Here is a 26,444-nt window from a genome sequence, read left to right on the forward strand (position 1 = left end):
GGTTAACTGGTGACTCTAAATTGACCGTAGGTGTGAATGTGAGTGTGAACGGTTGTCTGTGTCTATGTGTCAGCCCTGTTATGACCTGGCGACTTGTCCAGGGTGAACCCCGCCTTTCGCCCGTAGTCAGCTGGGATAGGCTCCAGCTTGCCTGTGACCCTGTAGAACAGGATAAAGCAGCTAGAGATAATGAGATGAGATGAGACAGTGAAAATTTCTAAAACTGGTTTCATTTCTTGGTCTGGTCATGTGACGTTTACTGAAATTAAAGAAAAACTATAATAAGGTTGGGACGGCACGGTGGTGTAGTGGTTAGCGCTGTTGCCTCACAGCAAGAAGGTCTGGGTTCGAGCCCAGTGGCCGGCAAGGGCCTTTCTGTGCGGAGTTTGCATGTTCTCCCCGTGTCCGCGTGGGTTTCCTCCGGGTGCTCCGGTTTCCTCCACAGTCCAAAGACATGCAGGTTAGGTTAACTGGTGACTCTAAATTGACCGTAGGTGTGAACGTGAGTGTCTGTGTCTATGTGTCAGCCCTGTTATGACCTGGCGACTTGTCCAGGGTGTACCCCGCCTTTCGCCCGTAGTCAGCTGGGATAGGCTCCAGCTTACAGAATAAAGCGGCTTGAGATAAGATGAGATGGACTTGAGACGCGACCTTTACGCGCTAACCTGATTGGTTCAGGAGTTTATGACGCACCAGCAGATGGCAATCCAGTCATTTGAGCGGTTTCCTGCGCAGCTGAGCTGGTCCTTTAATTACACCGGCGGGGAAAAAGAAAAAAAAAGGGTTTTGTAGAGAAAAAATAATAATTCAGGCTACTTTTCTTGATTGTTATTGATTCATGACTGGGTTAGAATGGGTTCAGCTGTGGATGGAGACATTTAATCACGTGACCAAGTCAGAAAGGGATCTGGTTTAGTCTCACGCGCGCTGCTGAATTCCATTGGTGCGTTAATTAGTGCGCTGGGACGCGCGGGTGCGAGCGCGCCGTGCACGGCTCTCCGGATGGGAGCGCGCGCGTTTAACGGGTTTTCTGAGGGGAGCGACTGCTTCTGTCCTCCTGTGAGAGAGAGAGAGAAAGAAAGAAAGAGTGAAAGATCATCAGCGTGACTGTCTCTTCTCTCTCTGGAGCTAGTCTTCTTTTCTGTCTCATAAAGGTAAGTCATGATAATAAACATTTTAATCCAAATTATTCGACTCGGATAAACAAATGGTGTTTATTTGAGGTAATGTTTTGAAACTTTACATCTGTAAACGGTGTAGGAGTTGTATATTGACATAAATATCCGAGTGTTTATTTATATATATATATATATATATATATATATATATATATATATATATATATATATATATATTACAGTAAATATAGTTCTGTCTGAGAGACTTTTTTTTTTGTTAGCTAATGCTAACTGTCGGTCTCGCGCATGTATGGCGCGCGCCGCTTGTCAGCACCTGTCAATTTCAACAAGGGGAAAAAAAAAGTTAAAAGCGCGCGTGCGTTTTCTAATTGGCTTGACATGACGTTGCCATGTGGACGCGCGCGCGCGCGCCTCGTGATTGACATTTGATTGATGACAAAATGAACAAAGCTAGACACTTTCCACACATTTCATACCAATTCATTTTTGGCCTAAATGAGGCTTGAATGATTGATTGTGTTAAAATATCATTTACTTTCCCTTATTTCTCTATTTGTCCTGTTTTTTTTTTGTCTTTTAATTTTAGTTTAAACGGAATGCACAGTATATCGTTTGCTAATCGTTATTGAAATCTTAGCTTCGGTATTACTGACAGAACGATATGCAAATTGTGAAGAAATGCTAATGAACTTGTTCCAGATCTTAAAATGTTTTGCATGATGTCTTGGTGGTGTGTGTGTGTGTCTCTCTCTGGGTGATGAAGGAGACAGCGAGAGAGACACACACTTGGTGAAAGATGATGACTTATCTGCTTGCATCCTCAGGCAGATGGAGAGAAAGACAGGCAGGACTCTCTCCTTCTCTTATTCGGTCTCACTCTCTTCTTCTTTTTTTCTCCTCTCTTTCTTTCTCGCCACATGTCTCCTGCTGTGTGCGAACAGTTTCCTTATTCACTGCACTATTTCAGGTTCAGCCATTTTGTTTGTGAGGTTTCTCAGTGGAGAAATGACATTCCTGGGATGTTTTATTACCCAGAGTGGATCGTAAATCCTGTGTACCACCGATGAACACCGTGCAGTGCGATTTTTCTCTTGGCTCTACGTTGTGTTGACAGGTAGAGGTGTTACGGTCAGGAAATGGTGCATTATAATAACATAGTGACACAAAAAATGGTTTCAGGTTTTAACTGACTTTAAAAACACACAAAGGAAAAAAAATGTAGCGTGGAACTGGATTCTCTCATCTCGGATCTGTTATATCTCATATGTCTCTTATCTCATACTTCATCTAGTATCTCTGTCTTTCATATCTCATCTTGTATACCATTTCATAACTTGCATCTCATCTCTTGTCCCTCATATCTTCTCATTTCATATCTCTTCTCTCATATCTCATCTTATCTCCCATATCTTCTACCTCATCTCATTTCATAACTTGCATCTCACTTCATATCTCGTGTCCCTTATCTCATATATTGCATCTTATCTCATATCTTCTCATACCTCATCTCATGTATCATATTTCATGTCTCTCATCTCATACCTCCTCTCTTATCTCATGCTTCTCATATCATGTCTCTTATCTCATCTCTGTTCTCATGTCCCATCTTGTATCTCATTTCATATCCCATCTTATCTCATCCCTGGTGAAAAAAAATGTACTTTATTGTATTTAAAGTATATTCATATTTTCAATAGTATATTGAAAATGTACTTACACAAATTGTACTTTTTGTAAATATATAAAAAGTATACTAGCATCACACTTTCACACTAACACTTTTAACACACTTTAAAATAATTATACTATATTACACTTTATAGAAATATATTATACTAAAATATACTTTAAGTGAAAGTTATGTGTAATTTCTAAAGTGTACTAATTTTTAAGGTACTTGTAATAAAGTACTAATTAAGCATATATTAGTACATATAAAATCATATACTTAAAGTATACAAAATATACTTTAAGTTGTTCCACTTTAGCACATAAGTACACTAAATACACTTCAAGTTGCACTTTTCTACAATTTAAATACAATTAAAATATATTTAGTACAAAATTAGTTGTTCCAAAATAGCATGCCTCAAGTTAACTAATCATAAACACACTTGAAGTGTATTGATGATTAGTGTGGCTTCAAGTACACAAAAGTATACTAAATTTTAGTACACTTGGCACATTTATTTTTCACCAGGGATATCTTATTTTATGCTTCTCATATGTCTATCTCATACTTCATCTTATCTCATAACTTGTATCTCATCTCATCTCTGATCTCCTGTCTCTCATATCTCTTATTTCATAACTTGCATCTCATTTCATATCTCATATCTTATCTCATATTCATGTCTCATATCTTGTTTCTCATCTCATATATCCCGTCTCATACCTCACCTCGTATCAGGTCTTGTATCTCATTTCATGTATCATATTTCATGTCTCTCATCTCATATCAGCTCTCATATCTCATCTTGTATCGCTCCTCATATCATACTTCATCTCCTCTCATCCCATATCTTGTATCTCTCATCTCATGTCTCTCATCTGTCTTATCTTGTATGTCGTATCTCATGACCCATTTTATCTCATTTCATATCCCATCTTATCTCGTATCTCTCATGCTTCTCGTATCATGTCTCATCTCCATCTTGTATTTTGTCTCCCTCATCTCTTATCTTGCACCTCATCTTATCTCATTTCATATCTCTTCTCATATCTTGTCTCTCATCTCACTTCATAAACTGTCTCAGACCTCATCTCAGATCAGGTCTCATTTCATTTCGTATCTCTCATCCCTTCTCCAGTCTCTCCTTCTCTCACAGATCAAATCTACACTGAATCCACTATTAAGAACTGTTACTCATCATTCAAGAGAAACAAATTATATTTTTGTCAAAACGGAGATTTAAAATAATTAAAAAAAATCACCAGCAGAGGTCATAACATGATGTTCTCACTGACGGCGCTTTACACTGTACATTGGGGGGGGAAAAAAAACTTCAATGAATTTACGTAATTCAGGTACATACATCAGATCCGTGTGATTGAACTGAATTACATTTAAACTTTTTTTTTTTTTAATTCATCCAACAAAATGAGATCATGTTTTTCAAACCGAACTCCACACTCAGGATCCAACTCGGATCCCTGGCGTTTTTCAGCATCCATGTTACTACATGTTTGAATTGTTAATTTATTCCTGTAGTTTTACTCAGTACCAGCATCCTCATGAGAGTTCATAATGAAATTGGTTTGCGTTAACATTATATGAATAACTGATCATGCACATAATTTAATCTAGTAATTGGAAGTGAGTTTAAGTTTAGTGTAAGCAATGAAATCAGGTTTTGATGAGAAACTTGATATTCTTTATGTAAACTGTATGTGATGTATTCTCTTGAATCTGACCAACCACAGAGTCCCTTTAAGTGTATGATATTCAGTACTGTTTGCTGTCTCAGCCTGAAAGAATTCTTTGGCCGTGAGTTGAGATCTAGGCTCATGTAGTGCATAACGAGTGCACAATAACTTCAGACGGTGTGAGAAATTTGTGTCTCACTCACTCAGAATGCAAAAGGTTATTATTTATTGTAAACTGGCTTCTAATAACTTAACACTGCAAGAGACTGAAGTCAGACGGCAGTCCTGGCTGTGTCCGAGGGACGGGTGGAAGACAGAATCAACGGCGTCTGTCTCTTTAGCGCTTCTCATTCAGATTTAAAGCTAAGGTCTCACATAGCAGGAATCACTTCACGGTAGATGATTTTGAGCCTTCTGGTGGTCAACCGGCACATGTTTTTGGCCCTTCTGTCAGAATACAGTACCAGTCAAAAGTTTGGAAACTCCTTCAAATTCGATGTTTTTTATTTTTTTTCTACATTGTAGAACAATACTGAACTCATCAAAACTATGAAATAACATCTGGAATTATATCTCATCTCATTATCTCTAGCCGCTTTATCCTTCTACAGGGTCGCAGGCAAGCTGGAGCCTATCCCAGCTGACTACGGGCGAAAGGCGGGGTACACCCTGGACAAGTCGCCAGGTCATCACAGGGCTGACACATAGACACAGACAACCATTCACACTCACATTCACACCTACGGTCAATTTAGAGTCACCAGTTAACCTAACCTGCATGTCTTTGGACTGTGGGGGAAACCGGAGCACCCGGAGGAAACCCACACGGACACGGGGAGAACATGCAAACTCCGCACAGAAAGGCCCTCGCCGGCCCCGGGGCTCGAACCCAGGACCTTCTTGCTGTGAGGCGACAGCGCTAACCACTACACCACCGTACCGCCCCATCTGGAATTATATGGTAAACAAAAAAGTGTTAAACGTTTCATCTTTTAGATTCTTCAAAGTCGTCACTATTTACCTTGATAACAGCTTTGCACACTATTGGCATTATCTGAACCAGCTTCATGAGGTAGTCACCTGGAATGCTTCTCAATTAACAGGTGTGTCTTGTCAAAAATGGAATTTCTTGCCTTCTTAATGCATTTTACACAATCAACCAGTAAAGAGTAAATAATAATACAGTAAACAGCCCTGTTCGACAACTGTAGTAATCCATATTACAGTATGTCAAGAACCACTCAACTAAGTAAAGAGAAATGTCATTACTTTAAGACATGAATTGTCTTTTAGTTAATTAAAATAAAGAAAAAACATCGAATTTGAAGGTGTTTCCAAACTTTTGACTGGTACTGTACGTGAGAGTCCTGGAGCTACCTTGACAACCAGGAGGGTGTGGCTTCTGTCCCCGGAAAGTGTTGAAAATGAAAATTATTGGGGATCAAGCAGTGAGGCGGCATGGTGGTGTAGTGGTTAGCGCTGTCTCCTCACAGCAAGAAGGTCCGGGTTCGAGCCCCGTGGCCGGCGAGGGCCTTTCTGTGCGGAGTTTGCATGTTCTCCCCGTGTCTGTGTGGGTTTCCTCCAGGTGCTCCGGTTTCCTCCACAGTCCAAAGACATGCAGGTTAGGTTAACTGGTGACTCTAAATTGACTGTACGTGTGAGTGTGAATGGTTGTCTGTGTCTATGTGTCAGCCCTGTGATGACCTGACGACTTGTCCAGGGTGTACCCCCCGCCTTTCGCCCGTAGTCAGCTGGGATAGGCTCCAGCTTGCCTGCGACCCTGTAGAACAGGATAAAGCGGCTAGAGATAATGAGATGAGATCAAGCGGTGGATGAATTTATCTGTCGCAACCATGAAGGCATCTGTGAGCATCCTTGTGGCTAGCGGGGGGTTACTGTAGCATTCCGTCACAACCATCAAGCTCAAAATGTTCACAGAACAGCATTCTGCAGAAAGTGAAAAGTTTGCCTAGGGGGCGTGGCTTATTTCGTGAAAACTGTACGCACTGCCATCATTGGCGTAAGGCCATACGTCACGATACGTTGCTGCCAGCATTTGTTTTACCAGCGTTTTCTGTCATGGCTACCGTGGCTTCATTTGCATGTTTACTCTGCCCAAACATATGCAACGGCTCACCTTTAAAATCTACCGGAATGGCCACGGTTCTCATGGATCAGCTGGCGATGTGTGACATTACCTTAATGACCAGAGTTCCTGTTTGATCAGTGATGTTCGATGTCCTGTGACATAAATCAGACAAAAAAACACCATCAATCAGACAGTCATGATGATGGTGGTGGTTTTCATTTCCCTGCATTGTTTGTATAAATGAGGAAAACAATGTTTTTTGTTAATATACTGTACTAAGTGATCATAAATACAGTACAATATGCGTTGTAATATTTCTTGATTGTGGAATTAATTTAATAACATTTTTGCAACTTCAAGTTCATTTTAGGTTAATTGAAGTTCAGGACCAAACAAATCTTTAGACATGGAGGGAGGTGCAATCATGGAGCTGGGGACTGCAGAGACTGCACAGATGACACAGTTAATTAAGAGGGAGAGAGTTAATGCAGGCTAAAATTGTACCACAAGTTACAGCACGTTGACACAAGTGAACGAAACACAAAGTGAAAAGAGTTGAGTCGGAAGTAAAGTAGTGCTGAAATCAAAATTTGGTGTTTAACTGTTTAAAAATGCCCAAGCATAACTTTGTCTGATTAAATGCGCTCTGGAACCATATGTCCCACCCCCAGAGGCGGGGCTTGCTCTACAGTAGGAGTTTCTTAGCAGCAAACAAAACATGGTTTGCTGGTGCTTGTTTTCTTGCTGTATATCTATTCAACCGAGTTTAAAAAAAAAATGGTTGGACTCATCATTGAGAAGAGAATGAACTTTGTACAAGGTGGCGGTTATGCGAGAGGAAATTTCAGACATGTTTTGTGTCGCTTCCTCCAACAGACCGAGAAAATGATTCTCTTCATACTCCATCAGGGCTTCAATAAGAGGAAGTTGACGTCTGTTGATAATCTATCCCTGTTCTGAATATTTAACTAACTCGTTAAGCTACTGTGAGGTTTGTTTAGATTTGGTGTATCACGAGTGTTGCATGACTGTTTCAGAAGGAAGTACGTCAACAAAGGAATCAAATCCGCCAAGAAGCCATTTCGTGACTACTTTAAACTACATCTTTAAGCTTAGTGAGGTATACGTGCAGTATAATTAAGTTATTCTATGAAATACGGTAGTCATGCATGAGCTGATAGCTGACGAGGCGCGTTGCACTGAGTTGTCTATAAGCTGTGTACGACGAGCTTGAGTGGAATAACTGTTATTAAACATTATTGGATTTTTGAGAAACGGAGCGTTTTAATTTTTTGCCAATGCGATAGATAAAACCTTATACAAAACGTCCGACAGAATAATTTCCGCTTGGAATGCAAACAAACCGGCAAAATGACAGGAGCAATTTGTGAAAAATGTCATTCTTGGAAAAATTAAAAGAAAGATATGTTCTTACCATCAAATACTTTTTTTTTTTGTATTTTCTGGGGGTTTTTCCAAGTAGTGTGTGTGTTTTTTTTTTTTTTTTTTTTTAATTTCGTCCTTGGTTGGTTCAGTAACACGTGCTGCCATTTTTTCCCCCCTCTACTCATGGTATATGAGCTGATATCCTAGTAGTAGAGTAGCTATTCGGAGTGCACGATTGCTCATATCCAATGAAATGTGGATAGAATATTATAAAGGTGGAACATTAGTACAGAAAGAGAATGAGGGATTTTCTTTCATTCTGTCGTTCAAATGAGGTTTATATTAACGTGCTTGGATGCTAGACCTTGAGGAAGACCTGGAAAACTAACACTGTGTCCAAAATTGCTCCCTACTCACTATATACGGTAGCGGGGACGCCATTTTGTAGTGCTGTCCGAAACCTTATAGGGTATAAATAATCCTCACTATAGTGCACTCATAGTATCCCACAATGCATCACGAAAAGCAGTGTACAACGATGGTCACTAACCGAAGCAATATATCCCATCATGCATTGCAGTCGTGCTGGAAGATCAAATTAAATCTCAAATTTGATTTAATAAAAGGCAGTGGTAAAGAAGAAAGTATTCAGTCTTGATTTAAAAGAACTGAAAGCTGCAGGGACTTTGTATTGATTAATGTGGGAAATGCACTCAGTATAATATGGATTTATCACAAAAATACGTGTGTGTTTTTTATTATTTTGAAAACCCACCAGCCGACTGATCTGGCACGTTTTAATTGTGCGACAGTAATGACATAAATGCCAGCGCGACGGAGTAGTGTCCGAAAGCGTTTTTTCATTTTACCAATCAGCTCACTATATAGTAATTCCCTATATAGGGAGTAGTGAGCGATTTCGGACGACAAAGTCAAAGTCTTGACGACAAAGGATTAGTGCTACAAAGAGTTGCTTGTCTATCTTTCCCAATAGTGCAACAAGGAAAGCTATACTTGGGATACGCACTGGGGCTTCGGCACTAAACAGGGCTGGACTCAAGTGGTGCTAAAGAAAAGGAAAAAATGGAACTGAACAGTCTTTTCTCCGAGTCTATTCTCTCTTTACACACGCACTCTGACCTGGAAACAGAAGTAACACAAAAGATGGCTATCTACCCTAGTCTTCCCTCACTCACTTAAGTACAGGCGGTGGCACTCACCTCTTGCCTTGGTTGTCTAGACAGTTGCTTTGCTACATGGTGTGTGGTGTGAGTGCACTCGTATTGACCCGTCTGAGCCCCGGGGGCCAGCAGATAGCCCGCACCCCATGGGAGCAAAAACAAACGAACAGCGACGGTGTTCTTAAAAACATTGTCCATTCCCAGAACTCTGCTTTCATTTACAAAACTTGGCGTCCTTTCCAAACTTGGTCAGCGTTTTACCTTTCACGTGGTTGCTCTCTTTCCTGTTCCGTCTCCTAAAAAGCGGAAGCTCCTCCTCTCAGCCACCAGCATTGGACGATGTGCTAATTGCTAATGCCCCCCTTCAGTATTTTTTATTTTTTTTTTAAATACCAAATAAAAGTACATTAGATATGGGGTAAGTCAAAAAGTTCTAAGGCAGATGTTATAATTTCAAAAGGTGTCCGATTTTAATAACTAAAACATGTTAAGATGCGTCTCTCAGGCATCTCGAACAGCTTTGACAAGTTTTATCATTATCTTTGTCAAGCGTTGAGCTGTGTTACATTTTATTTGATCAGGTTTTTCAACCCTCAAAAATGTACAAGTTTGAAATCAAACTTGAATGGAAAGCTGTTAAAATTAGTGAAGCTTTGTAGCAGGTGCATGGGAACTCTTCACCAGTTAGAGCGGATGTTTATGCTTGGATTAAGCGATTTATTTATTTTTTTAAGGAGGGTACGGAAGAGCTCCAAGACGACCTGAGGGAAGGAAGGCCTTCCACTGCAAAAAAAAAAAAAGTCGAGCTTGTGCAGAAATCTGGTGGAAGATTGACGAATCACAGTTGATACAATCGCCAATGAAGTTGGAATCTCGCATGGTTCAGCTTTTTCATTTCTGACAGAAGATCTTGGTCTGAGTAATGCTGGGCATACACTGTGCGATTTTTGGCCCAATTTTGACACGATTTTCACTCGTGCGACTATTTTGGAGATCGGGCCGAGTTTTGGCTCAATCGTGCGTCTCAGATCGTGTAGTATACATGGGGTAACGACAAGCGATTAACACCTCACGACCTCCTCCCGATCGATCGGATGAAAATCAAACCTGTTTGAAATCCTGAGCATCGGATCTGAGCATCGCATCCGAGCATCGGATCGTATAGTGTGAGAACAGGAATCGTAAGCTGCGTGCTGTTTACCCCTGCGATTCACTCGTACAGTGTGAGCAGCAGCTGAATACCGCGATTGAAGAAATCGCAGTGTATGCCCAGCTTAAAGTGCCATTCCACCATTGGATGTATTCTTTGGCATAAAATACAATATATTTTGACAACATATATAAATGGTATCACTAGATAGAGAAATCTTTTAGCTTCAAAATGATATATCAAACATAATTTTTTGACAACGACAAGTATATTAATTTTGCGACTAAAGTCACCTACCCTTTTAATTTCCGCGCGTGATGTCATTGGCAGGTTCCCCTTCTTGTGTACCACGTGACGTGTGACGTGGCACATATTATCAGCAATGGCGGATAGAACGCGATAAAAATAATACCAATAAATCTAGCTAACTGAAAGATTAACTCAATTTTTCGCAATTTTTTTTGGCCCCCATATACAAGGAGAAATGACTCTCACTTTGGGGGTTTCCTGGTCTAAAAATAGACCGACACGTGGTACACAAGAAGGGGAACCTGCCGATGACATCACGTTTCACTACCGCGCGGAAATTAAAAGGGTAGGTGACTTTGGTCGCAAAATTAATATACTTGTCGTTGTCAAAAAAGTATGTTTGATATATCATTTTGAAGCTAAAAGATTTCTCTGTCTAGTCATGTTGTCATAAAATATATTGTATTTTATGCCAAAGAATACATCCAATGGTGGAATGGCACTTTAAGCTTTCAGCTCGCTGGGTCCCGAAAGCATTGCCTGAGGATCAACTGGTTCAAAGATCTGACTACTGTTTAGCACTTTTGACCAGAATTGAAGCAAATGAAACAAGTTTTTTTGAATGGTGTGTCACTGGAGATGAAACATGGCTTTACCAATATGACCCAGAAAGCAAAATTCAGTCAAAACAATGGCTACCAAGAGGAACAGCTGGGCCTGTGAAGTTCAAAGCAGAGAGGTCCGTTCAAAAGGTTACGGTGACAGTTTTCTCGGATTCAAAAGGAATAATTCTCACTGATTTTTCTCGAAGGATGTAGAACAGTAACTGCTAGCTATTATGAAGGAGTTTTGTGAAAGCTGGCCAAAAAACAGAGGAAAAGGGGTGTCGTGGCTCAGGTGGATAAGGTGCCATACCATAAATCTGGGGACCCGGGTTCGATTCTGACCCGAGGTCATTTCCCGATCCCTCCCCGTGTCTCTCTCTCCTGTTCATTTCCTGTATCTACACTGTCCTATCCAATAAAGGTGAAAAAGCCCAAAAAATATCCTTTAAAAAAAAAAAGGAGGAAAGTTGCACCACCATATCCTTTTCCATCAAGATAATGCACCAGCACACTCGGCAAAGACCGTTAGGGCTATCTTGCGTGAATTTTGATGGGAAATTTTTCCACACCCTCCTTACAGCCCTGATCTAGCTCCATCCGATTTTTATTTATTTTCCTCCAAAAAACTGAAGGAGCATTTGAAAGGAACTCTATTTCAGTCCTTAGACGAGGCAAAGACGCAGGTTGTGACCTGGTGTGAAAGACGTCCCCCAGAATTCTACAAAGAAGGAATTCTCCGATGGAAACATCGCTTGCAGAAGTGTCTAGACTTAAATGGAGGATAAGTAGAGAAATGGCTTTATTTTCATACATTTTTTTTTTTTTTCAATTTGTCTTAGAGGGCGGCACGGTGGTGTAGTGGTTGGCGCTGTCGCCTCACAGCAAGAAGGTCCTGGGTTCGAGCCCCGGGGCCGGCGAGGGCCTTTCTGTGTGGAGTTTGCATGTTCTCCCCGTGTCCGCGTGGGTTTCCTCCGGGTGCTCCGGTTTCCCCCACAGTCCAAAGACATGCAGGTTAGGTTAACTGGTGACTCTAAATTGAGCGTAGGTGTGAATGTGAGTGTGAATGGTTGTCTGTGTCTATGTGTCAGCCCTGTGATGACCTGGCGACTTGTCCAGGGTGTACCCCGCCTTTCGCCCGTAGTCAGCTGGGATAGGCTCCAGCTTGCCTGCGACCCTGTAGAAGGATAAAGCGGCTAGAGATAATGAGATGAGATGAATTTGTCTTAGAACTCTTTTTGACTTGCTCAAAGAGTTCTAGGACAATGGTGAATGAGTTTTAAAAAAAAAATAATTGTCCCACGGTGTATTACATTGAAGATTACTCAAAGACCAGTAGGGGACTTGAGGTCCTCTGTTTAGTGGAAATAAAATTACCAGAGTGTACAAAGAACTATAAAATTCAGCAAACAATAATTATAAAAAAAAAGTGTATGTTTAAAAAAAAAAAAAAGTAATAAGAAAAATGAACAAAAATGTCCTCTGATACAGATAGAAAATCATCAAATGAAAACTTTTTTGCATGCGCATTTAAAATGTAATGAGTCGTCTTCACTCGGGGGGGAGAAGTGGAGAAAGCGCTCATTACTGACATACCATAATACATACCGTTGCATGTAACACCACCACCCCACTGTGGATTATTTTCCTGTTAAGGCAATAAAACACCCGGAGTGTGTTTTTTATTCCTGATGTAACACACGCTGAGTCAGTATGAGGAGACGACAGCAGGGAACATTGTGATGGGAGAGGGAATGTGTTTCTTTGAACTAAATACACATTGTGAAGCGAAATCAGAGCAGCGTGTCAGCATTTTATTTATTTATTTTAGAAAATAGTTTAGTTTATCATCAGGCTGGTTTGATTTGCTTGAAGAACGTCACCAATTGGAGTTTATGGGGAAAAAAATGTAATGCTTAATAAATGACTAAATAATTCATGATGATTGATCAACAGCACAAGTGTCATTTGATGGGCAGCTCATTAGGATTGTGCGATTTTAAACAGAGATGATTCCGTTTCACAATCACACTTAAATTTGACTGGAGCAAATCTAGCATTGGAGAAATTTCACACACTGACTTGTGGCAATTAAGGCACCCCATGATCGTGCCATGTTTAAATTCTACTCCTGATATTTGTGGCTAGAGATTGCATTGGTTATGTACCTGTTCGCGACGGGTGGGGCCGAAACACCCTGATGTACCATGTAGTGTATTTATTCTGGGACAGCATTAAGAAGAAACGCACACTGAATCATGGATTTCTCTTTTGAAAGCGCAACAAAGATATCTGCTTGTACTGACACGCAGAAAGCATCTCCATTAGTCGAGAAAGCTATTTGTCAGCTAATGAATATTGATAAATGCTGGCAAGAAGCAGGAAAGTGGTTTGTTTGTAAATAAACCGCTGAAGATTATATAGGCATGACTTTCAGCGTAAATATCTCCAGGGACGCGTTTCTTAGACATTTATGAATAATGCAGGAATGCACAAACACAATAAGAAGCAGGATCTTTAGGTGTGTGTGTGAGTGAGTGAGACAAGGATTTTAAAAAGTTTTCTTTCACATAATGTATTTTTAAAGGCGAACTGAAGTTCTCTTTCTCTCTGAACTTGCTTTATTTCTTAACGTGTTATTCAATTCCGTTTTCGGTTTTAGTAACCTTATATCGTGACTCGTATTGGCAACTAATTGCAATTAAATATGATACTTATTGGCCTACTTGGTTTTTAGCCGTGTTGAATTTAGTTCGTTTGGTCCATGGCAGGCGTCGCTTATCCGCGCGATCTTCATGAGACTTGTGCGAAACTTTGAAACGTGAAGTGTCAGCCAGGTGTCAGCGCCGCCATTTTGAAAACTGTTTTCCAATATTGCACAAAAACGAGTTTAAATGACGACTACTGCCTACTTTTTTCAAACTTTCCCGATTGCTATCAAAACGCACAACTTCTGGCTTGATTCCATCAGCATTCGAAAGAGGGCTCGCACGTCTTTTGACAACGTTGGCAGATGTCAGTCACTTTGATTTCCGCTGTACGTTTTACTTCCGTCTTACAACGTCTCGCCCAGGTCTCAATGAATCTCGTTTACGGCTGTTGCTTTGACATATGGACTGATGTATTACAGAGCATATTTCAAACACTCATGACTTGCTATAGCAGCGACAAAATAGAGATCAAAAATGCATTCTGATATTTAATAAAATGAGAGAAATAGAATTTTGATGATAAAAACTTGCCTTCAGTTCTCCTTTAAAGGTCCCATGGCATTAAATTTTCACTTTCTGAGGTTTTTTAACGTTAAAATGAGTTACTCTGACCTTCTTAAGTCACCCCAGTGGCTAGAAATGTCATAATGTGTAAACCAAACTATGCCCACCCTTTGTCAACATTTGAGAATGGCGTGTCAAAATGGCACGTTGATAGGCTCTTCCCTTTACTACGTCAGCAAGGGAGATGATCCCCACGCCCCCCCCTCTGGATTCCCACCCACTGTATGGATTGCCCACCCAGCTCAAAAGTTGCCACCATAGATACGTCACTTCAATTTTGTAGTGAGGAGACCACAGAGGACACAACAACATGGCACCACCTAAGCGAGCGAAACATGGAAATTGCGCTGTACATGGATGTGACAACACAGAAAGGAGTCTGTTTTTACTGCCGACGGGAGAGCCCCTGAAGACGCAGTGGCTTAATTTTATTTACTCCAATAATACACCGTCGAGTCTACCTAAGACGGTGTATGTTTGTCGGAAGCATTTTCCTGAGGAATGTTTCCACAACTTGGGACAGTACATAACCAACCCAATAATTCCCGTTTCCAGACATAACATTTCAAACTCGCCATTCTGATACGTCCTGCTGAAGTCGGTGATTTACAGTTTGTTCAACTGCTTGCGCTTCTGCTTCGGGGTCGGACTCCGGGTCAAAAGCGAAAGCTTGGACTGTTGCTTGACCTGCCATTGCTACTGTTCACACACAGGTAGCATGCCCGCAGCTTGGTCAAGCCCCTCCCCCTCCCCCCATGACCCGCCCCCACCCTCTACCCTTCCCCGCCTCCATGCTTCTCATTAGCAAAATGACGCACTGGGAAAAGGGCTGAAATGGGGGTTTCTCCCAGGAGGCTATATCTACGTGCCGAGGGTTCATTTCGAGAAAGGCTGCGGATATAACATCCGGAAACCTCCACGAGCCCGTTTAAAGCATCAACAAACCACCATGCCATGGGTCCTTTAACAAATTGGTTATGGTCAGGACTTGACATGAACTTTTTAATCCACTCGGACAGGCAGGAAGATTTTTCACTTGTCCTGACCACAACCTTTTTATTCCTATGTATTTACTAGTTAAGTGAAAGGAAAGTGATTTTAACATTTTATCAAAAAGCAGGTATAGTTATGATCATTATGCTTTAATAATTTTAGTTTTTCAATAAAACTCAAACTTTAACTGTGACTATAAACAAACTATCCAAAGCCCCGTGTGTGTGTGTGTGTGTGTGTGTGTGTGTGTTCTAACCCATTACCTGATCTGCAGTTTTAAGTTAGACTCCCCCACATTCAAAGCTTCTACAGGAAATAGTTAAATCCTGATTAATCCAGTAAAACCTGAAGTACAAATTAACTTAAAGAAAATGAGTTGGACATAAGGGGGACAGAATCATACTGTGAATAAAAACAAACCGTGAGTTCGGCACTGTCGGAAAATTCCCACAAAATATTTTACCACATTTGTGAGGGTTAATGTGAACCATACAAAAATAAATAAATACAATGAATGTCTGACTGAAATGAAGATTCACCACAGATTTATTATGCCCCTGCTCCAAGAGGGGGGGATACTGGTTTACCTCTGTCTGTCTGTATTTCTGTCCGTCCAAAACACCCTTTTTCTCAGCAACCACAAATCATAGCTGCTTGGGGTTCTATACAGTGTATACCATTTTCAGGTCTGTCGCACATCGACTTCCTGTTTACCAACTGAATGTATTGACAAAACATAGCATGGATTTACAAAATTTTCCTAACACTTTCTCAGCAACTACACAAAACAACTGGTTGATATTTGGTATCAAGCTTCAGCTTGGAGTTCTATACCATGTATACCGTTTTCAGGTCTGTCACACATCGACTTCCTGTTTACTGACTGAATGTATTTACAAAACACACAAGGTGGATTTTGACACTATTTCAAAAAGCAAAATGCTGTTTCAAAATGACAGTTTACCAGGATGCTATTTGAAATCCCTGGAAAGAGACACTGCTCTTTACTTGTTTTAGGGTTCATTATTTGTTGAAGTCAACATTTATAATAAGTGTCCTATTCCTTCGATTGCTTGCATTCTGATATAAGTGAGAGCGGGGGGGATGTAAGTGAGCAGTAGTTAACAGTTAATCTTGTTTTATTCTGGTGTTTTATCGCCATTTCGACAAAGTCTAATAATCTATAATGAGAGATTACACTGTGGTTATTTTTACACACACACACACACACACACACACACACACACACACACACACACACACCTGCTGGACTCTGTTTCCCTGGAATTTTGTAAACAGTAACGTGGCCAGATCACTGAGGGGATTGGACTAGGTTTGTTGGAACTTTATTGATGTAATTCTGGAATAATTTCCATAAAAATGGTGATTTAAAAAAACAAACAAACAAATATTCAACTCGTCCTGTCAGACAGGCAGATGAGGATTTGACTTTTCCAGGCCAAACATTTGGTTGTCCCGGACAGTCGGACTACTGTTCATGTCAAACCTTGTATTAACTGCATATAACTTTTTCAGTATGGGCAGATACCTGTATCCAGAGTGACATATTTCTCATTTTATACAACTGAGAGTTAAAGGTCTTGCTCAAGGGCCCAGCAGTGGCAGTGCTGAGATTTGAACTGCTGCCCTCCTGAGCATTAGTCCAGCATTTTAAGCACTGAGCTACCACTGCCATGGAATATAAACAGCTCTGGGAAGGGGGAGTTCGGTTAGAAATTTTTACCATATTATAACCAATTCTAAAAACCATCAAAGTATCCAAATGTATATTAAGTGACGCTCGATATACACAGTACAAGTCTTCATGAGCTTTAAGGTGTATAAAGCTGTGTGTGGGGTTTTTTTTTTTTCTCTTTGTATGTGTAGTATATCCTCCACAATGATACAGGATTTGGCTCGAGTCCAGCGAGTTGTTGCTTGTGTCCCTTTTCGTCCTTGCCGGTTTGATGGAGAGTCTGATTGGATGAACTCCAGAGATGCATCACTGCCTTTGCTTCTCTTGTTTTGCTATATAAGCAGTTCAGACCAGTCCATTGTTCTTCCACTCCCTGTGTATAGACACAGCTTCTGACAAGTTAGTGGTGAGAGATTCGATAAAGTTCCCTGCTAAATTCTCATGAACATGCAGTTCAAGTGGATTTTGTGGTGAAAGGTTTGGTTGTGTTTATGAGCGAATGGTAGAATTTTTGAATTTGAGAACAATGCTGATTTAACCCTGATTAAAAAAAAAAAAGCTACAAGTCCCCCATTCTAACAAACCATTCAGAAATGTACTTACAAGTTGCTTTTGAGCAAATTCATTTTTATTTTTTTTTTAGGCATGTAACAAGATTTCATGCGATGCAAATTTTTGACGATTTGAATCAATGGAATAAAAAAAAAATTATCAGGCTGTGTAATCCCTTAGTTTTTACTAGCTGTAATTGTGGTGTTTAGACAGCAGAGGGAATAACGTACCATAGTGGGAATACGCATGACTTCACCCTAAGTGGAAGTAACACAGCTCTAATGCTGCATAAACATGCAAAATGGGTCTAAAATGGTGTGATTGACGGAACTAACTAAAGATTTAACAAGAAATCAGGGCACTTGTTTGACAGACTGCAGAAACATAAAGAAACAAGAAGCAAATTGAGGAAGTAGAAATGTTCATAAGTGATATTTTACTCCAACCTTTAGAAATGTTGGTAAATTATTGCTGGTCATTAAGAACATGAAACAAGTGTTTTCTGCTTTTAATTTAGCAAAATGAATATTTGAGTTGCTAAAGGATAGGAAAATAAATGTGGCTTTTTTGTAATAAAATTTTCTTAATTTGAGTATCAAAAATATCATGGGAAAATTGAATCATGAGGCCAATATTTGAGAATCAAATCATGAATTGGGTGAATCGGTCTATGCTTTGTCTTTAATGATATTTTAACAGGATGCTTCTTCACCAAAGTGATTTTCAAGAAGGTCCTGTGAACACTAATTGTGTAACAAGATTGAAGAGTGATAATTAAATACTTTGTTTTTAAGCTAATTGAAATAAGTTCATGAAAAAAAGTATGATACGACACGTGCTACTTCCAGTAATATCGATTGGTTCATTGGTGGACAGTAATTTCCTGTAATATCCGTGGGTGAGTATGGACTTTCTTTCCAAGGCGCTGGTTTTCAATGTTGCAAAATGCAAACAAAAGCAAAATGACAAAATAAAGATTAACTGTGAATCAAAAATGGCCAAAAGACAAACAAGTCACGGAGTTATTCAAGAAATGAGCAACGAAGAGCATTCGGAAACCACTAACATTCAGTTTTGAAACTGCTAGCCGTTTTTCTGCATGCATGACTCAACTACATTACAAATATGATGTGACTGAAAGCAGCGTCCCAGCTCGTTAGAATGACTGTGTATTTTAATCTTGGAAATAAAAAAAAGCCGTAACCTCACTTGCTTGGTCTTTACGGGAAGATATCGGACTGAGGTCTTGACAGTATGGACCGAGCCGGTCCATACTGTCAAGACCTCGGTCCGATATTTTCCCGTAAAGACTAAGCAAGCGAGGTTAACAAGGCGTCCCTGATCTCAAGGATACACTATCCTTCGTTGTCCCCAATTCATTTTTGCAGTCTGTAGACGAAACTCTCTCTTCCATATATGCCTCATGATTTTTGAAAATGGTTAATGAATTCTCAAGGAGTGGAATTCTCCCCCCCCCCCCTTTTTTTTTTTTTTGGGGTGCACAGCGTCCCTGCAGTCAGAAATAAGGGATCATTGCCTCCAGAGGAACTGTACACGACTGCGGGAGAGCAGAAAAGTAAAATCGAGACGCAACATATTGACATCTGAACATATTGTGATGTTTGTGTGACAGCTGCTCTGCTCTCACACTTCCGAGAGTATAATCAGCGTGCAGGAAACCCAACAGCTGCGATGTGCTTCGGCATCCGTCCTACACCTCTCAGGAACTTTACTGGAGTGATGAACACACCCACACTTCTGGAAGATTCCCTTGATACAGTGATGTAGAGCGCTGTCTAAGACATCGATCTGGTTGAGACGTTGCGACGGCCATATAATATACATCGATGGAGGTGGAGTCATGTGAAAATGGACCACGCCCTTTAACATAAAATTGTTTCATTATGATTGATTTTACTGTGACACTTCCTGCTCTCTGACTTCATTTCATCTCCACTTCTTCCTCTCGTTTGACAGATCACACTTTCCTCGTTGCACTGAGTTGATTGTGTTTGAATGGCAGCCGAGGCGAGGATGGAAACGACTCTGCTAATCGGCATGCTTAATTATTTCCTTCCCAACCTCTTAACGAGACAATCCTCATGAATCTGCCGGCGTCGGAGTAAACACATTGCACTTTCATGTACCTACTAAACATAGATTGTCTCGCCGTTGTCTGTCTGGTTCGCTTGATTATCTCCGAGGAGGTCTTGCGCTAAGGTTTTTTTCATTGACCTTTTCTAATTATATCCTTCCTCTGGTTCATTTTCGCACATTTCCCAGCTAGTGGCATAATTACGGTTAGAACGTGTCCGATCGCAGACAGATGATGCTAATCTGACTGACGTAATCCACCTCATCTGTCTGAATTATCCTTCATTAAACAGTCCTGTGGCAAATCCAATCCTAATAAAACACACACACCCCACACAATATTATGTTGTCAAGTCAACTTTATTGTCAAATATGCTGTATGGTACATGCTCAACATGCAGCACAGATGAAATTTCAGTCCTCTCTGACCCACGGTGCAAACAGGCAATGCAATAAATAAAAATAGAATAATTTGAAAAAACAAACAGTATAAACACTCTAGATAAGAACTAGATACCCAGTAATGTTTACTCTAATAATATTGCATCACCAGACCTGTCGATCTTTACGCGTCTTGTGTAGAGGCTCCACCAAAACATCGGGGTATCCTAGTACAAGTTATCATGCAAAAAATATACCAAAGGAGTCGGCTTTTTTTTTTCTTCTACGTAAGAAAACTGGAATGGGCCAGGCAACATATTGACCTATGAATCGTAAGAGTTTTAAATTGTCCAATATTAAGCCCTGCCCCCTTTCCTCCGATCTTAAACTCTTGACTGCCACAATGCGCTCACTTTTTATATATCCCTGCTCTGAAAAAGGGGGGGGAGGTACTGGTTTATCTCTGTCTATCCCTAGGTCTCTGATTAACCCCAAATAGGATTTTCCTGACATTTACTCAGTTGCATCCTCCAGTAAAAGCCAGGGTTCAGAGAGAGCTTACAAAGCACCAAAGGGATCTCATTGTTGAAAGGTATCAGTCAGGAGAAGGGTACAAAATTTTTTTCCACGGCATTAGATATACCATGGAGCACAGTGAAGACAGTCAGCAAGAAGTGGAGAAAATATGGGACAACAGTGACATTACAGAGAACTGGACGTCCCTCCTAAATTGATGAAAAGACCAGATGAAAACCAGTCAGGGAGGCGGCCAAGAGGCCTACAGCAACACTGAAGGAGCTGCAGGAATTTCTGGCAAGTACTGGTTGTGTACTACATGTGACCACAATCTCCCGTATTCTCCACATGTCTGGACTATGAGGTAGGGTCAAAGGAAAAACATCCAGGCTTGGCTAAATTTTGAAGAAGAAAAAATCAACACGCTCTCAAAAGCATGTGAATAGAATATACTTTATTATTGTCCCCATGGGGAAATTGTTCTGGTCTGATGAAACCAAGGTTGAACTTTTTGGCCACAATTCCAAAAGGTATGTTTGGCACAAAAACAACACTGCACATCACCAAAAGAACACCATACCCACGGTGAAGCATGGAGCATGGTGGTGGCAGCATCATGTTTGGGGTGGTTTTTCTTCAGCTGGAACAGGGGCTTTCAAGGTGGAGGGGAATTATGAACAGTTCTAAATACCAGTCAATTTTGGCCCAAAACCTTCAGGTGTCTGCTAGAAAATTGAAGATGGAGAGGAATTTCATCTTTCAGCATGACAATGAGCCCAAAAAATTTTGGAATGGCCCAGCCAGAACCCAGACCTAAATCCAATTGAAAATCAGTGGGGTGACCTGAAGAGGGTGCGTCTTGTGCACAGCCCTCACAGTCTGACAGATCTGGAGCGCTTTTGCAAGGAAGAGTGGGCAAATATTGCCAAGTCTAGATGTGGCAGGCTGATAGACTCCGACCCAAAAAGACTGAATGCTGTAATTAAATCGAAAGGTGCTTCAACAAAGTATGAGTTTAAGGGTGTGCACACTTATTCAACCAGCTTATTGGACATACAGTGCTCAGCGTAAATGAGTGCACCCCCTTTGAAAAGTAACATTTTAAACAATATCTCAATGAACACAATTTCCAAAATGTTGACAAGACAAAGTTTAATATAACATCTGTTTAACTTATAACATGAAAGTAAGGTTAATAATATAACTTAGATTACACATTTTTCAGTTTTACTCAAATTAGGGTGGTGCAAAAATGAGTACACCCCACAACAAAAACTACTACATCTAGTACTTTGTATGGCCTCCATGATTTTTAATGACAGCACCAAGTCTTCTAGGCATGGAATGAACAAGTTGGCGACATTTTGCAACATCAATCTTTTTCCATTCTTCAACAACGACCTCTTTTAGTGGCTGGATGGAGAGTGATGCTCAACTTGTCTCTTCAGAATTCCCCATTGGTGTTCGATTGGGTTCAGATCAGGAGACATACAATGTGGCCACTGAATCACTTTCACCCTGTTCTTCAGAAATCCAACAGTGGCCTCAGATGTGTGTTTAGGATCATTGTCATGTTGGGAAAGTGCACGACGACCAAGGGCATGGAGTGATGGTAGCATCTTCTCTTTCAGTATAGAGCAATACGTCTGTGAATTCATGATGCCATCAATGAAATGCAGCTCCCCAATACCAGCAGCACTCATGCAGCCCCACATAAGGACACTGCCACCACCATGTTTCATTGTAGGCACCATGCATTTTTCTTTGTATTCCTCACCTTTGTGACACCATATGGTTTTTGAAGCCATCAGTTCCAGAAACATTTATCTTGGTCTCATCACTCCAGAGTATAGAGTCCCAGTAGTCTTCATCTTTGTCAGCATGGCAAACTCTAGGCGGGCTTTTTTGTGCCTGGGCTTTAGGAGAGGCTTCTTTCGTGAACAGCATCCATGCATGCCATTCCTCTGCAGTGTACGCTGTATTGTGTTACAGGAAATAGTCACCCCAGTTTGGCTTTCTCCTTCTTTAGATAACTGCAGTGAACTTGCATACCAAATTTCTTCAACCCTTCTCATCAGAAGACGCTCCTGTCGAGGTGTTAACTTCCGTGGAGGACCTGGACGTCTCTGTGAGATGGTTGCAGCTCCATCTTTCTTAAATTTTTGTACCACTTTTGCTACAGTATTCTGACTGATAAGTAAAGCTTTGCTGATCTTCTTGTAGCCTTCACCTTTGTGGTGGAAATAAATTATTTTCTTTGGGGAATTCTGAAGAGACAAGTTGAGCATCACTCTCCATCCAGCATCCAGTCACTAAAAGAGGTCGTTGTTGAAGAATGGAAAAAGATTGATGTTGCAAAATGTCGCCAATGTGTTCATTCCATGCCTAGAAGACTTGGTGCTGTCATTAAAAATCGTGGAGGCCATACAAAGTACTAGATGTAGTAGTTTATGTTGTGGGGTGTACTCATTTTTGCACCACCCTAATTTGAGTAAAACTGAAAAATGTGTAATCTAAGTTATATTATTAACCTTACTTTCATGTTATAAGTTAAACAGATGTTATATTAAACTGTTTTTTTCAACATTTTGGAAATTGTGTTCATTGAGTGTTTAAAATGTTACTTTTCAAAGGGGGTGCACTCATTTATGCTAAGCACTGTATATAATTTATTTATTTTTTGTATCAGAAAAAACGGTTATTTTAATGCGGTCTGTACTTTTATATCCACTGCATATATTTGGTACCCACAAAAAATGCCAGGGACCCCAATTTGGCCAGTTGTATGGGTCCCTGGACCCAGAATGAGAAATCCTAACACCATCCCTGAAAATTATTATGCAAAGACACTTGAGTCAAGCTGGTTTATAAACTTTTTTTGAGCAAATGGAGATGATTTTCTGCAACCAGACACTGACTTTTTTGATAAGTCGGGAGTTGTAATTTATCTCCAGTAAATGTTTTGGCACATGCTTGTGTTTTTGACATCCGTTGTTACACCCAGTGTCGATGAGGAATTAGGTGAGGTAGATGGAGGGATGAAATTTGTCCATGATTATTGCTTGTCTATCTGTTAACTGCTGCGTAAGCCTTTCAAGATGGCAAAAACACCTGAAAAAAAAAAGCACACATGCACATTCATTTAAATATGGGTTGTTTGATTGTGACTCGCAGTAACGCGTACAATCTGTCTTCAGTTAGTGTGATACTTGGAATATTAATTTGTAAAATAAAATGAATAAATCAATTGACTCCACATGGTTTGAGAACCAGTGAAGTAACTGGAACACTTTACAAACTGAAGCTGAATTTGATTGACCAGTCATGTAAACTTCACCAGTTTCAACAGGATTCAGACAGACTCGGGTTTATCAGACCGTCCTGTCAGTCATACTGAGCTCACCGACACGGAGGTGAGGCCTGAGAGGCTGCAGTCTTAAAGCAGGATGAAATGTTTCATGAAACTCGCTTCTTAGATTGACGTCTGCTCATGGAATCCTCAACACATCCAACAGGAAATGCCACCATCTTTGAAGTAGTAATGCTGAGGATATTTTGGTTATTTCCTACAACTGATTATCAACACACTCCATTGTGGGATCATGTGAGTGTATCTCGGAGTCTGCAGCATCCATTTTCATTTAATAATTCATTCCGACATGGCAATCAACGCTGAAACCAATCGAGTCGGCTTCTCAACAGATCTTTCAGTTCAGCCTGCAGCGACACGTTTATACAAGCAATTTGGAACAAGCTGCAATGTTGTACATCTACAACCCCAATTCCCCCCAAAAAAAGTTGGGACGCTGTGTAAAACATGAATAAAAACAGAATATGAAGATTTGCAAATCACAAACCCTATATTTCATTGAAAATGGTACAAAGACAACATAGCAAATGTTGAAACTGATGTTTTATTGTTTTCTGAAAAATATATGCTCATTTTGAATTTGACATGAGCAACACATTTAAAAAAAAAGTTGGGATGGGGCAACAAAAGACTGAAAGTTGTGTCATGTTAATTTTTTTTAAATAAGTTAATTGGCAACAGGTCAGTAGCCTGATTGGGTATAAAAAGAGCACCCAGAGAGGTGGAGTCTCTCAGAAGTAAAGATGGGGAGGGGTTCACAGCTCTGTGAAAGACGATATAGGCAAACAGTGCAACAACTTTAAGAATAACGTTCCTTGATTGTAAAACTGCAAAGAATTTGTGGATCACATCATCTATGGTACATAATATCATTAAAAGATTGAGAATCTGGAGAAATCCCTGTATGCAAGAGACAAGGCTGAAAACTGACATTGGATGCCTGTGATCTTCAGGCCCTCAGGAGACACTGCATTAAAAGCAGACATGTGTCTGTAGTGGAACTCCCTGTATGGGCTCAGGAACACTTCAGAAAACCATCGTCTGTGAAAAAACTTCATTACTGCATCCACAAATGCAAGTTAAAACCAGATATAAACAATATCCAGAAACCGCGCCACCTTCTCTGGGCCCGAGCTCTTTTACGATGGGCTGAGGCAAAGTGGAAAATTGTCCCGAGGTCTGACGAATCAAAAGTAGAAATTCTTTTTAGAAATCATGGACACCACGTCCTCCAGGCTAAAGAGGAGAGGGACCATCCGGCTTATCAGTGCACAGTTCAAAAGCCGGCATTTTTATATATATGGGAAGGCCTTCCTTCTTTCAGCAAGACAATGCCAAACCACTTTTTGCACACATTAAAACTGCATGGCTCTGTAGTAAGAGTCTGGGTGCTAAACTGGCCTGCTTGTAGTCCAGACCTGTCTCCTGTTGAAAACATTTGGCGCATTATGAAGCATAAAATATGACACAGGAGACCCCGAACTGTTGAGCAACTGAAATTGTATATCAGGCAAGAATGGGACGACATTTCTCTTTCAAAACTACAGCAATTGGTCTCAGTTTCCAAATATTTACATTGTGCTAAAATTAAAGGTGATGCAACACCGTGGTAAACATACCCCTGTCCCAACTTTTCTGAAATGTGTTGCTGACATCAAATTCAAAATGAGCATATATTTTTCAAGAAACAACAAAATTCAGTTTCAACATTTGATATGTTGTGTTTGTACTATTTTCAGTTAAATATAGTTTTTCCATGACTTCATAAATCCTCATTCGGTTTTATTTACAGGTTACACAACGTCCCAGCTTTTTTTTTTGGAATTGGGGTTGTACAAAAGTGCTCCTTTTTTTATTTTTATTTCCTAATTACTTAATGTGCAAAGTGTTTGCAAAATATTTCCATTGATGCCAGTCCTTGACATGGAGAATAAATAGACACTTATGCAGAAGAAATTGCATTTGGTCACCGAGAACTGGGGGGAAAAAATAATTCTCCATTGTAAATATTCTCATAATTTTAGTTTAGCAGTGAAAGTTTTACACACACATGCTCTGCAGAGGGTATTCATTTAATTTATTTATTTCACTTTTCAATATTCAAGGCAAACCAGAAACCAGACCTTTTATTCATGTGCTCTGTGCGTACATCTTTTATATGGTTATGTGACCCACTTTTGTAACCGGACTCAGTCACACAGTGCTAATGATGAGCGAGTATAAAACACTGTGGACCATATGCATATTTATTTAAAATAATGGCCTTTTTATTGGCTCTTAAACCTGGATATGAAAACTGAAAATAAATCTCCTGAGGGGTGAGAAAATGAAATGGTTTTATACTGTTTTTGTTACAAATGTAAAATATATCATACAATATTTTTGTAAAGACGCTATATTTGTTA

The 26,444-nt window shown here is 40.2% G+C and overlaps 1 protein-coding gene across 1 annotated transcript in view; it reads left to right on the forward strand.

Annotated features, from left to right (window-relative positions):
* Positions 1-1,076: 1,076 nt before the first annotated feature.
* Positions 1,077-26,444, forward strand: part of chrm3a (cholinergic receptor, muscarinic 3a) — a 430,205-nt gene continuing 404,837 nt past the window's right edge. The window contains exon 1 of the mRNA XM_060932875.1: positions 1,077-1,154. The gene's annotated coding sequence lies outside the window, so the exon portion shown is untranslated. The remainder of the gene's footprint in view (positions 1,155-26,444) is intronic.

This window comes from Neoarius graeffei, chromosome 11, assembly GCF_027579695.1.
Source record: "Neoarius graeffei isolate fNeoGra1 chromosome 11, fNeoGra1.pri, whole genome shotgun sequence".
In the NCBI taxonomy this organism is placed as follows: Eukaryota; Metazoa; Chordata; class Actinopteri; order Siluriformes; family Ariidae; genus Neoarius; species Neoarius graeffei.